The sequence below is a fragment of the Trachypithecus francoisi genome, unplaced genomic scaffold (genome assembly GCF_009764315.1).
Source record: "Trachypithecus francoisi isolate TF-2019V2 unplaced genomic scaffold, Tfra_2.0 Lachesis_group16, whole genome shotgun sequence".
Lineage (NCBI taxonomy): Eukaryota > Metazoa > Chordata > Mammalia > Primates > Cercopithecidae > Trachypithecus > Trachypithecus francoisi.
The window spans coordinates 62,012,997-62,027,431 of NW_022681461.1; the positions used below are offsets into that span (position 1 = coordinate 62,012,997).

At 36.8% G+C, this 14,435-nt stretch overlaps 1 long non-coding RNA gene across 1 annotated transcript in view; it reads left to right on the forward strand.

Moving 5' to 3' along the window:
• Nucleotides 1-14,435, forward strand: part of LOC117098701 — a 176,933-nt gene that overhangs the window by 115,317 nt on the left and 47,181 nt on the right. Inside the window, exon 2 of the long non-coding RNA XR_004443549.1 lies at nucleotides 5,916-6,013. This is a non-coding gene — a long non-coding RNA (uncharacterized LOC117098701). The remainder of the gene's footprint in view (nucleotides 1-5,915; nucleotides 6,014-14,435) is intronic.

Sequence of the window (14,435 nt, forward strand, 5' to 3'; positions counted from 1 at the left end):
CGGCTAGTTTTTTTTATTTTTTAGTAGAGACGGGGTTTCACCGGGTTAGCCAGGATGGTCTCGATCTCCTGACCTTGTGATCCGCCCGTCTCGGCCTCCCAAAGTGCTGGGATTACAGGCTTGAGCCACCGCGCCCGGCCCAGACGCTCTATTTAATGAATCGTGCTGGGAGAACTGGCTAACCATAAACAGAAAATTGAAGCTGGACCCCTTCCTTACACCATATACAAAAATCAACTCAAGATGGATTAAAGACTTAAATGTAAAACCCAAAACTATAAAAACCCTGGAAGACAACCTAGGCAAATCATCCTGGACATAGGAACAGGCAAAGATTTCATGACAAAGATACAAAAAGCAATTGCCACAAAAGCAAAAATTAACAAGTGAGATCTAATTAAACTTAAGAGCTTCTGCACAGCAAAAGATACTATCAACAAAATAAATAGACAATCTACAGAATGGGAGAAAATATTTGCAAACTACCCATCTGACATAGGTCTAATATCCAGCATCTATAAGGAACTTAAATAAATTCACAAAGAAAAACAACCCCATTAGAAAGTGGGCAAAGAACTTGAATAGACACTTCTCAAAAGAAGACATACATGTGGCCAACAAGCATATAAAAAGCTCAATAGCACTGACCATTAGAGAAATCCAAATCAAAACCCCAATGAGATACCATCTTATGCCAGTCAGAATGGCTATTACTAAAAAGTCAAAAAACAGCAGATGCTCGTGGGTTGTGGAGAAAAAGGAACACTTATACACTGTTGATGGAAATGTCAGTTAGTTCAACCATTGTGGAAAGCACTACCATTCAACCTAGCAATCCCATTACTGGGTATATGCCCAGAGGAATATAAATCATTCTACCATAAAGGCCTGCATGTGAATGTTCATTGCAGCACTATTTGCAATAGCAAAAACATGGAATCTACCTAAATGCCCATCAATGACAGACTGGATGAAGAAAATGTAGTACATATGCACCATGAAATACTATGGAGCCATAAAAAGAATAAGATCATAACTTTTGCAGGAACACAGATGGAGCTGGAAGCTATCATTCTTAGCAAACTAATGCAGGAACAGAAAACCAAATACCATATGTTCTCACTTATAAGTGGGAGCTAAATGATAAGAACTTATGAACACAAAGAAGGAAACAACTGACACTAGGATCTACTTGAGGTGGTAGGGTGGCAGGAGGGAGAGGAGCAGAAAAGACAATTATTGGGCACTGGGCTTAATACCTGGGTGATGAAATAATATGTACAAAAAACCCCATGACACGTGTTTACCTATGTAACATACCTTTACATGTACCCCCAAACTTAAAAGTTTTTTCAAAAACTTTAAAAACAAACAAAAAATATCACCTTGTGCATATTTATAATTGTAAATATATATAATTTTGGTTGTCAGTTGTACCTTAATAAAACTGAAAAAAATGCAAGGGATAACATTCACCATGGATCTTCAAGACTACGTAAAGATTCACTCCTCTGAGCTCATAATATCCAAACCATCATCTGTCATTAAGTTTACTATTTACCATATTGCTTTGTCTGCCACTGTAACATAAATGTCTTCACAGGGAATGTGTGATATGAATGTTGTACTCCAAAACCTAGTACAAAGCTTGGTACATAGTAGGCACAAAAAAATGTTGGTTGAAATAATGCATGATTATCCTTTGTAAAATTTGTTTTCAGTGCTCATATTTGACTGACTTTGTACACTGCCTTTCTAACATGTGTTCTTCCCAAACAGGAACCAAATCATTCCAGAGACAAATCACCTAATATGAATAGCTGCAAATATAAAGCACTTGTCAGTAAATGCCATAGTCCCATCCTGGTTGTTTTTCTTTCAGAAATGATTTTCTGACACAAAATAATCAGCACCTAGTTTGCTGCTTCTTGCAGTCTAGAAGCAAATGATCTGTGCTTCTTGTTATTGTATTAATGCACAGGAAAAGCAATAAAAAATCCAAGAAGCCATAATATATTCACAACATCGTAACTTTCTCTCATTACCCAGAAGTAAATGGATCATTGCTCCTGATATATATTGATTCAAGCTGACAGCATTGGAATTTACATTCACTGTCACTCATAGTCTTTAGGTCAAATAACTGTCATAATCACCTTAGTGCATTTACCTATGGAACCACACTAGACTTTGTGCAAATACTGTACATTTTGCATTATGGTGATCATACACTTGCTTGGTCCAAGGTGTTGAGGATGGAAAGAGTCAAGACTCTTGTCTAAAGCTAGCAATTTTCCACACACTGTGCTAAGCGTATTACAATCACTGTATCATTTAATCTTCATTGAAAAACCTGTGAAAAATAATTGGCATTATTACCATCATTTTATAAATAAGAAACACAGGCTCTAAGGCTCTACATGGTTGATTCTAAACACCACTGCTATGGTGCATTAGACAGAAATGTCCTTAAGCACCTGCCTGGGTCTCATACTCAAGTGCCCCTGCTGGTGCCTTGGAGGCCATTCCTAACCCTCTGCCACCTGCTAATCCCTCTGCAGAGCTCCCCAGTGTTGCTGCTATGCTACTAGAGATGCTACACATGCATAACTATAAAACCACTTCCTGACTTAAGGCACTACTCCTGAGGTAGGGACCATAGGAGGAGCTAAAACTTAGCCTTCTCTCCCTTTTCTGTGGAAGTTACTGTCCTGCTTGCTAATGCTGATTCACGCTCTTGCACTCATGGCCTTCATGCTCAACCATGTTACTGCATTAGTCTTTGCTAACCCACTATAACATAAACCTTTCCCTTGCTACTAGTCTTCATTTCCATGTGTCTGAACCTCTCTCCTATGGAAAATAAAACAAATTGTCTGACATTTTTAGCCATTTCTATTCCTCATTTCTTTTCCAGTCTTGCTTTCAAGATTTGTCTGCATTCAGTGTCCCCACATCTGCAACCCACATTCATCTTGAAAATCGCAGAAGACTGCTCCTGCCACACCCTGTCCCAACTCTGCTCTTCAGGTCTCCAATCACCATGTTGTAGCTAAATAAAAAAGGACTTCTTCTAGGTCCTTATTTTTCTTGCATCCTGTGCAGCGTTGGCACTACTAACCCCCTTTTTTCAATTGAAGCAGTTTTCCCCTGGCTCCTCATTCATTCTCAGGCTGCTGCTAATGTGTTTTTTGGTCCTGCCATTTGCCATGGGAACTGTACAGTTTAGCATTTTGAACATGATGTGCTATTATATCCTGCCCATCCTCCAGCCTCTTCTCCCGAGTCTCTGTGAGGCTGACTCTCTTCCCACTCTTCAGCCTCTGGACAGTCATTTTCCCTGGAACATTTATTTAGTCTGCCTTTACCCAATTATCTCACTCATCTCTGAATGTTCTTCTCGGCTGTTACATGCCTGGTATTTCCTCTCTTTTCTGTAATTGCTCAACAGCGAGTTATTTTCCCCAAGCAACCTTTTCCTAGCAACTGATGAGAGGTGAATTTTTATGATGCTTCCAATATTTGCCATGTTTAAATCTTCTCTACTTAACTTCTCTACTCAGTATATGTTCACTCTTTGGCTTATACTGGTTATTATCCTAATATTATGCCGTGTGTACCTGTGTTATGTGCTGTCTGGGTTGGGCCATGTACATAGTGGCTTTCAGAATTTGGTGTGCTTTAAGCATTTAGTAAAGATGTATCAGTTAGAAATTTAGAGGTATTTTATGATAATAATGATAGTGATTTATTGTGAGTAATCAAGTATTCTACTGAGTGACCAGAAGAAGCCTGTTTATATAAAGTTCTCATATGAATATGAGCCCAATTTTTGAGGCATGATCATGGTAAAAATAAAGATGCTTTTACTTAAAGCAGAATAAGGACATTGATATAATTTTACAACTTCCTTTCCTAATTCAGTAGCAGGAGTTCTATGATGAAAATAGCAGAGGGGGCCCATAGTTGCTAGCCTTAGAAGCACTCATGAAGAAAATTTTACGTTTCTTCTTAATGTTCTCTCTCTCTCTCTCTCTCTAGTTCTTTTTGAGTTTTACATTTTACTTTATTTATTCCCTTTTAAAATTTCAAGTGATAGCTAGGCACAGTGGCTGTAATCCCAGCACTGGGAGGTTAAGGCGGGCAGATCACTTGAGATCAGGAGTTCAAGACCAGCCTGGCCAATATGGTGAAACCTAGTCTCTACTAAAAATACAAAAAAAGTAGCCAGGTGTGGTGGTGCATGCCTGTAGTTCCAGCTACTAGAGAGGCTCAGATGGGAGAATCACTTGAACCTGGGAGGCAGAGGTTGCAGCGAGCCAAGATCATTCCACTGCACTCCAGCCTGGGCTCAAATAATAATAATAGTAATAACATATAATTTTAAGTGATATTATTTTTTCCTTTGTTATAGTCCTATAGCTCAGAATTTTAAAAAATACAAAAGAGAGCATAGTGAAAAGTCTCCCTGCAGCCCAAAGCCACTGTCACTTACCTCCCCTCCTCAGAGGCAACCAGTCTTCCTAATTTCTAGGTGTCTTCCTAGATATTTTATGCACATGCAAATGATTGAACTCTAAGGTCTTTATAGAAGCCAGGATCTCTTTGGAAGCCACTAATCAATTTTCTCTTTATATATTTTTGTGTTCTTTGTTCTTCTTAGCTTCTCCCTCCCACTACTGCCAGAGGCACACATGGAGTTATACTGCAACTCTTCAGGAGCTCCTATGAGGCTCTGCCTCTTAAACATCTCTTCTACACCTACTTGCCCAGCTTTGGTGACTTCAATTTTCCTTCCTCTGAGAATAACCCCTTTGGAGTATTCTTACTTTGTATGTTGGGGTTGGCTCTTGATTTTGCCCTTGGTCCCTAGTTGCCTTTTGCATCTGTCTTGGCTTCAGGCTCTGTAGATAACAGGCAGCCCTGACCCTTCTCCATGCCCAGATCTGATCCTGAATCTCCTTTCTGCATCCAGCACCCAACATAATCACTTCACCAAGAAAAGACTTCGGGCCTTAAAGGCTGTTATGAACTGAATCATGTCCTCCCTGTAATGCATATGTTAAAGCTCTAATTTCTGGTATGATGATATTTGAAGATAGGACCTTTGGGAGAAAATTAGGGTTAGATTAGGTCATGGGGGGTGATGCTCTCATGATAAAATTAGTGGTTTTAGTAGAAAAAAAGGAAGAGAATCTCCTTTTATGAGGTCACATACTGAGGAAAGATCATAAGAAGATATAGCAAGAGTGGCTTCTGCAAGCCAGGAGGAGAACCCTCACCAGGAACTGAAGCTGCTGAAACCTTGATCTTGGACTTCCAGCCCCAGAACTTTGAGAAGTAAATGTCTATCGTTGAGGCCACCAGTCTATATTATTTTGTTATGTCAGCCAAACAGAACAAATGCCAAGGTCAGCTGGTCCTGAAACCATCAAGCATACCACCTTTCTTTCTTCCCTTTTGGAAAACCTGGGTTTCCCCCCCTCCCACCCCATGCCCTTGTCTATCCTGTTTCCTTTTATTTTCTTACTTGTTTATGCCTAGTCCTCATCAGAAATTTCAACCCAGCTGAGCTAATGAATTGATGCTTCTTTTGCATGTACAGAGCTAATGAGGCACAGGCAACAGGTAGTCATGTTAGTTTCTTTCCTCTGTGTAAAGAAGCCTCTATCTTCTCATCCAGTTATTGACTAGCAAACCCCTGTTACCTCCATCAGAAACAGAAGCTCCCCTGGTCACATAAACAGTGTGACATGTCAGCAGCACTGAGCTGTGTCTCAAGATTCTTTTCCTGACAGCATTTAAGAGAAGACACCCCAAAGACCATGCTATTCCAAATAGCTGATGAAATGTGTAGTGCTGCACTAGCAGAAATCTGGTTTTGTGAATAATAAACTCCGGTTGTATGCTTTCAGGTTGAACTCTTTTGTGTCAACTAAAAGAACATGTGGACATAGCAGGGCTGTCAAGATAAGGCCACGAGCTTGCCGAGTTGGGGACCTTTGAAATACAAGTAAGTTGGTGATAGTAAATCAGTGCTTTCCAGGCAAATAATAAATTTTAAGTAAGTAGTAGGAAAGTAAAACTGCTTATGTCTTCCATGCAGTGAATTAAGCTGACTACTGTTAAAATACTCTTGTAATACAGTCATATATTATTGGCTGTCTATTTCTCACTATAAAAATTATAATTCATTTTCACATATCATTATTAAAATGCCTCTTTTTTTTTTTTTGTTACAATGGATCCATGGTTGCTTTGAATTTTCGAATTCCTGCTGCCATAGAGCATGAAGATGCCTGGGAATTACAATATCCAACCATTTCATTATGTGATGTCATAAGAAAATGGCTTTATTTTTATTTTTAGGACTGTGGAATCAGTACCTTGTGTTTATGGGTTTTTAAATCTAAAGGCTTATTAGGAAGCTGGACCAGTTAACTTACTTATTATCAGTTGCACATGATAGCTACACTGAGTGACTTTGAAGAAAGCTTGTGTTTTCAACAGAAAACATTCTACAGTAAAAATTCTGTTTTGCCAAGATAATTGCTAATTGTAACTCATCAAAATATGTGTCTGGTTCAAGAGCAAAATATATTTATTATTTCTGTTAAAGCCGTCCTAGAGAGGCCCTCAACATTATTGCTTCTGCATACAATAGAACTTGATATATAAAATTAATCCCTTAAAGATATATATAAATTAATAACTAAAGCTGCATATAGGTGGATTGGGACTGGTGATTGAAATGTATCTGTTATGATTTAGTCACTGTCTTAAGGATAACATGTTTGGCCATGAGTAAAACAAGGTAGTGAGAAATAAAACAGTAGGTCAGACTTGTTTCCTTCTTTCTTTCTACCCATTCTCGCGTTTGTCTCATCTTATATTTAACTAATTTTCCAAAACAAATATAAAGGATATGAATGACTCTAACTCTGAAGAGAGAGAAAAGTCAGAGCAATGATTATACCTGCCCTTCTCACTTATAGCTGTTAGCACATTTATCTTGTATTGGACACATTTTCAAAAACTTGTATGTTGGGCTGGGCATGGTGGCTCATGCCTGTAATCCTAGCACTTTGGAAGACGAAGGTGGACAGAATTGCTTTAGCTCAAGAATTTGAAACTAGCCTGAGCAGCATGGTGAAATCCCATCTCTACAAAAAAAAAATTGGTGGTGTGCACTTATAGTCACAGCTACTGGGGAGACTGAGGTCAGAGGATCGCTTGAGCCTGAAAGGTCGAGGCTGCAGTGAGCCGTGATCAGACCACTGCACTGCAGTGGGAGTAATGTGAGTGAGACCCTGTCTCAAAAAAAAATTTTTTAAAGCACATGTTCACCATTATCAAAGTAAAATTAAAGGTCAAAGTTAGGTATTTATTTGTTTACCTAGTACCCACTAATAAAAACCAGTAATAAAAGTGTAAACTAAATTGGGCCATGAATCATCAGATCCTTTTGGACTTCAATGGGGAAAACACCAGGATCAGATCCACTGGTAGGTTAGGTGTGAATGTAGCTAACTCCTCCAAATTTGAAAGTTAAGGTAGTAAGGTTCTTTTTACTGGTTAGTACCAAAATTAATTACTATAAAATGTTCAGCCATGATCAAGGTTTGTATAACAATAAAATATATAAATATTTTGGTGATTATATCAACTTCCTGACACATATAATCAAACATTGTCCGTGTTATATTATTGCCTGAAAAAGTGTATACAAAGGTCTGCTTGCTAATAGTTTGGTCATAGTCACTTTAAATCATGTGCTGGATATTAGTGTGTCATAATAATCTTAATCAGCAAATATCTATTGAGTACCCTCAGTGTGCAAGTCACTCTAGTGGACATTAGAGGGGAAAGGCACATGAAGCAATGCTTGCACTAAAAGGTTTGATATCCAGATGGAGACATCAGATGCGATGTGCCCATTGCTTCTGATAACTTAAATATCCTCAGGGTAAAGATCAACCAAAAGCATAAAAAACTATTTGCAGAATCATTCTGAGAGCCCAGTTGAGGTGGAAGGCCTGAAGGTGGTACAGTGGCATTCTAGTTTGTAATTTTATTCAAAATTACTTAGCAGTCCAAGTATCAAAGTATAGAAAGATTAGGAAAAAAGGGAAAGGTCAATATATATATGTAGGAATATATATGTATTTTTTTTCCAATGGGTATGTGTACATATACACAGACATAGATATACATATACATATACATACACACATATACATATCATAGTGAAAGTAAAGGAATAACAGACCTATAGATTAAATAAAATATCTTAATTTCTGCATTTATCCGTTAAAAAAGAAAAATGAATTTGCTATATAATTAGCCAGATTTTATAAAGATATCTTTATTACTTTTAAAAATTTCTATAGGTATAAAAACATAATAATCCCCTACTAAAGAACCAGGTAATTTTGTAAAGAATGTGGAAATAAGGGTTTTTCTTCTTTCCTCTCCCATTTGCCTGATGCGAGATTTAAGCCAGGTTTCTCAGAGTGGTCCATTTTCTTATCTGTGAAATGGGAAAAAGTGCACCTTTGCTTCCTCATTCAGAGCAATTTCCGATATTTGAAGTAACTATTTGAAAACATCTTATAACCTATCTAAATGTAAGACACTTCTCTTTCTGCTCTAATTTTTCCGTGAAGCAGGAATCTCTTTGTGTTTACTCATTTACAAAAATAATTTGATAATCATCTTAACACTGGTTTAAAATGCATATAAATTCTACTTATAGGTATCCAGGAGAAATTAAAACATATCCACACACACACACACAAAAATGGTACACAAATTACCATAGCAGCATTGTTTATAATAGCCAAACAGTAGAAACAACTCTATTTTCCATCCGAGGAACAAACAAAAGGTGTTATATCCATATAGTAGATTGTTATTCATTGATAACAAGGAATGAAGCACAGCATGGATTAACCTTGAAGACAAAATATATTAAGATAAAGAATTCAGTCAAGAAGATGGTATATTGTATGATTTCATTCATATAAAATTTCTACTAGAATAGGCAAGTCCTTAGAGACAGAAATGAGGTTAGTGATTGCATAGGATTGGGGTGCAAGGGAGGATAATGGAGAATGACTGCTAATAGGTATGGGATTTCTTTTTGGGGTGATGAAATTAGGGGTGATAGTTGCATGAGTCTGTCAAAAATACTAAAATCCATTTAATTGCACACTGTAAATGGGTGAATTTTATGATATGTGAATTATTTATCTTAATAAAAATGTATAAATCACCACTTCAAAAATATTACAAAAATAGTGCTAATTATTTATTAGCCTGAAGGATAATACATCCAGCAATGTATCAAAAAGTACTTTATCTGAGCAGATTTAACTGTTACATTTGCATTTGAATTTCAAAACCCATAAATGCAGAGACAAGCCAGAGAACTCAGATAGGTTTGCTCTAACATTAGGCAATATTGGAAAGAACCATTCCTGCACTATTGAGTCTATATTTTCTTACTCTTTCTCAATAATTTTGAGAATTAATTACTTTGATTTCCAATCTGTAAGTAGCCTTTAAAGACTCACATTTCTCAGGTTTTCATGCTCCCAAAGGTTGATTTTTATAGGGTCTTTGTTAACTGTGGATGCTTTGTTATAAAGATCAAAGCAGTTTAAACCATGTTAATAGAATCAGTCTAAAATGTAGATGTTAATATTAACAGAGCAAGTCCTAGTGAATGGGATAACTAGAATAATAATAGTACTAAAGCATGCCAGGCACTTATTATTTTATGTCCATTTTAAAAATAAGAACAAAGAGACCTAGGGAAAGAGAAGATACCTGCTTTGCCCAAAGACCAAATTGGGTTTCAAGTTCAGGCCCTCAAAATCTGAGCTTTTACTCATTACACTAAACACATAAGAAGAAGTTCCTTCCCCAAAGTAACTCCTTTGTAGATGGGGATAGGTAATGTTCTTATCTAACAGAAGAAAGGAGAAAAATTCAATGAAAAACCATATTAGGTGTTTAAATAACCAACCTTTTTAAAGCATTTTTATAATTTTTGAGGGACTTTCAATTATGACCTCACTTGATTTTTTAACATCTGTTCTGCACATTCCAAAAGGACTTAAGGTTTATTCACTGCCACAAAATAGCTTACCTCTCTAATACTAAGTAACACAATCAGCATCTTCATCTTAACAGCATTCTCCTTGGGAACATAAACACAACACTACTGAAAGTGACACAAGTGAATTTTACTCCAGCTTACATTTTAGTTCTTAGATCTCTGAGCTCTCCACTTATGTTCTGTTATCTACTGCTTTTCTCTGTGACCAACAGTATGGAATTGAAGATGACTGGCCAATGCATTGGGAATGAGACATGTCAGACTCAAGTAAATAAAATAATAGAAGAGAACAAAAGTAGGAAGACAGTATGCCCAATAAGTTAAAAAGTCAAAGATTTTGCAGTGACCGTAAACAGAGCCCCCAGGGGATGTGGCTTAGCAAGAGAAAACAAATAACAGCAAAGTCCATGGGAGACTGGACCAACATCTAGATATGGACAGAGAATGTAAGCTTCTGACTGGATTTAGAATCTTTACCACTTGTGTGATGGTTAAATTTATGTGTCAGTTTTGTTGGCTAGGATATCCTGCTGTTTAGTCAAACACTAGTCTAGATGTTGCTGGGAAATCATTTTTAGATGTGATTTGCATTTAAGTCAGTAGACCTGGAGTAAAGCAGATTACTCTTTATAATGTGGATGGATCCCATCCAATCAGTTGAAGGCCTTAAAAGCAAAGACTGATATTTCCCAGAAAAAAAAAAAAAAAAAGAACTGTCCTCAAGACTGAACATAGAAACTCTACCTGAGTTTCCAGCCTACTACCCTGAAGAATTATACTCAAAACCTCAACATCAACTCTTAACTAATTTTCCAGGCTGTCAATTTGCCTATGGATTTTGGACTTGCCAGCCCCATAATCACAGAAGCCAATTTCTTAAAGCAATCTGAGTGTGTCTCTGTCTCATTATTTTCTCTCAATATAGAGATGGATATAGATATATTAATGTATCCTATTGGTTTCATTTTTCTGGAAAACCTTGACTAATACAATTTATTAACCTCATAATTTCATGTATGTTGTTTAACTTTCCTGAGCCTTACTTTCATCATTTTACAATAGGCAAATAATACTTAATTTACATAGGGTTGTGACAAGCACCCTACTTGTGCCTAGCACAAGTAATAATAAATGCTAGCTGTTATTCCTTTCTTATTGTGTATATTTAAGGTATATAACATGATGTTATGGGACACATATAGATATCTGTTACTTGGTATTCTTTGACCTTAATCTCTCCATTTTTCTCCATTCTTCACCCTGCCTCTGGTAACAAATATTTTGTTTTCTATCTCTGTATATTTCAAATTTGTTTTAGATTCCATATGTAAATGAGATCATGCAATAAAGATAGTTCCTCACTTACAGTGTTTTGATTTACAATTGTTTGACTTTACAGTGATAAGAAAGTAATATGCATTCAGTATAATCCACACATAAAATTTTGAATTTTAATGTTTTCCTGGGATACCAATATGGTGCGTGATATTCTCTGGCAATTCTGGGCACTGGCAATGAACTCCAGCCCCCAGTCAGGCACATAATCATGAACAGAAATACACTGAGACTCTACAATATACTGTGTTACCAGTTTAGTTTTATTGATATTATGCTTTGTGTTTTCACATTCCATCATGTCTACAAAATGCCTATCTGTGTCTAGGTTTCTGTAAGTGTTCTGAGCATGTTTAAGATGTGGCTAGGCTAAACGACGATGTTCTGTAGGTTATGTGTACAAAATGCATTTTTGACTTGACATTTTCAACTTATAATACATTTATTGAAATGTAACCCCATTGTAAGTCAAGGATCATCTGTATAATCACCCCAGTCTCTTCTGATTACCATTTTCATGGATTCTTTTGATTACCATTTTCATCTTTTTACAACCCTTCGCTTTCAGCCTAGTTGTGTCCTAAAAGCTTAAGTGAGTCTCTTGTAGGTAGCATATGATTGAGTCTTTTTCTTAATGCATTCAGCCACTGTCTTGATTGGATAATTTAATCTAATTACATTCAAGGTTATTATTGATAGGTAAGGACTTACTACTGCCATTTTATTATTTCTTTTCTGGTTATTTTGTAGCTCTTTTATTTCTTCCTCTTTTGTCTACCTTTGTGATTTGAAAATTTTCTGTAGTGCCAAGTTTTGATTCCTTTATTTTTATAGTTTGTATATTGGCTATAGTTTTTTGTTTTGTGGTTGCCATGAGACTTATATAAAACATCCTATAATCAACAATTTTAAGTTGATAATTAACTTCTATCGTATACAAAACTGTAAACTTTTTACCCTTCCTTCACAATTTATGTTTTTGATGTCACAATTTACATTGTTTTACATTGTGCATTCCTTCACAACTTATTGTAGCTTTAATTATGTATGACCATTTTAACTTTCCACCTTCGTACTAGAGATATGTATGATTTATACACAACCATTATAGTATTGGAGTATTCTGGATTTGAGTATGTATTTACCTCTACTAGTGAGTTTTACACTTTAATATGTGTTCATGAGAATAATTACCATCCTTTCATTTCTACCTGAAAAGCTCCCTTAAGTATTTCTTGTAGGGCAGGTCTATTGGTGATAAATTCCTTTAGCTTTTGTCTGTCTGGGGAAGACTTTATAATTCATTTTAGATGGAAAGCTTTGCTGGGTGTAGTATTCTTGACTCATGGGGTTTTTTTTGTTTGTTTGTTTGTTTGTTTGTTTTTGGTTGGTGTTTTTTTTGGCACTTTGAACATATCATCCTAATTTCTTCTAGCCTACAAGGTTTCTACTGAGAAATCTGCTGATAGTCTATTGTGGATTCCTTCATAGGTGACTTGCTGCTTTAAAAATTCCCTCTTTGCCTTTAGCTTTTCAAGTTTAATTATAATGTTATTTGGAGAGTACCTCTATGAGTCATATCTTTTGGGGAACCTTTGAGATTAATGGATCTGGATGTCCATATCTCTCCAAAAACTTAGGAAGTTTACAGCAATTATTTTATTAAATAAGCTTTTTGTTCCTTTCTCTATCTTTTCTTCTTCTTGAATTTTAATAATGAAAATGTTCTCTTAAAGCTGCCCATACTTCTCATAAGCCATCTTCACTCTTTTTCATTTTTTTCTTCATTGAGTCATGTCAAAAGACCTATCTTTGAGTTTGCAGATTATTTCTATGATCTAGTCTGATCTAGTCTGCTGTCGAAGCTCTATGATATTTTTCATTTCGTTGACTGAATTCTTCATCTCCAAGATTTCTGTTTGGTTCTCTTTTATGGTTTCTATCTCTTCATTGAATATCTCATTCAGATATCAAATTATTTTCCTGGTTTCATCAAATTATCTATCTGTATTTTCTTGTATCTCACTCAATTCCCTTAAGAATTACATTAAATTGTTGGGGTGGGAGGGCAATTTATAAATTTCCATTTATTTGTGGTTAGTTACTGAAGAGCTATTGTGTGCCTTTAGTGGTGTCATGTTTCCTTACTTTTTCATATTTTTTGTGTTTCTGTATGGGTGTCTCACAGTGTTGGCACTTCTTCCAAATTTTATAAAATGACTTTCATAGAGGAAGACTTCCACCTGCAGATGGGCCTGTGGGCCTGAGGGTGCCAATTGGTCAGGGTACAGTGGCTCTGGTTCTGTGTGGGCACAACGGTATACTCTCCATGTAGCTTCTTTGGTTATAATCAATGTCAATGATAATTGTGAATGTCTCAGTTGTCTAGGCTGCAAGAATTTGTGGCAATGGTAGTAGCTGTGTAGGTTATCAAAGCAAGGAATTTAGGGATCCTTCTGTTCTTGCCTTCTCTATAGCAAAGTGTCTTAACTGAGGGAATTTTTCTTGGTGTCGAGTCTGACACAACCCACAAACAGCTGCAGTGGCAAAAGGATTCAGGTCATAGGTGCTCTGAGCAGCTGTACATTTGGGTCTCTGGGCTCAGGGTCTTGTGAAACTGTTGTAGCATCTAGGATTTAAGGTACAGGTTCACTTTCCAAGACAGAAATGGATGTAGTTCTCCCACTAAGCTGTGGTCTATTGCTCTGAGCAAACCCAAGCAGTTAGGGCCCAGGGATCTGAGATGTAGGTGTGGTTCTGACCCTGGAAGGCAGGGTAAAGCCTTGGCCCAGCTCTGAGGAAGAATGTATGTTCTGGAGGCTCAGGCTTTGAGGAGCAGGGCTCAGTTGCTATTTAGAACGCAAACCAGGGCATAGCAGCTAGTGCTCCAGGTGATGACATATTACACAGTGTTAACTATGGATCTTGGGGTGGTAGGATATATCAGTGGCCCAGGGTCTATGAGGCCAGGTGCAGT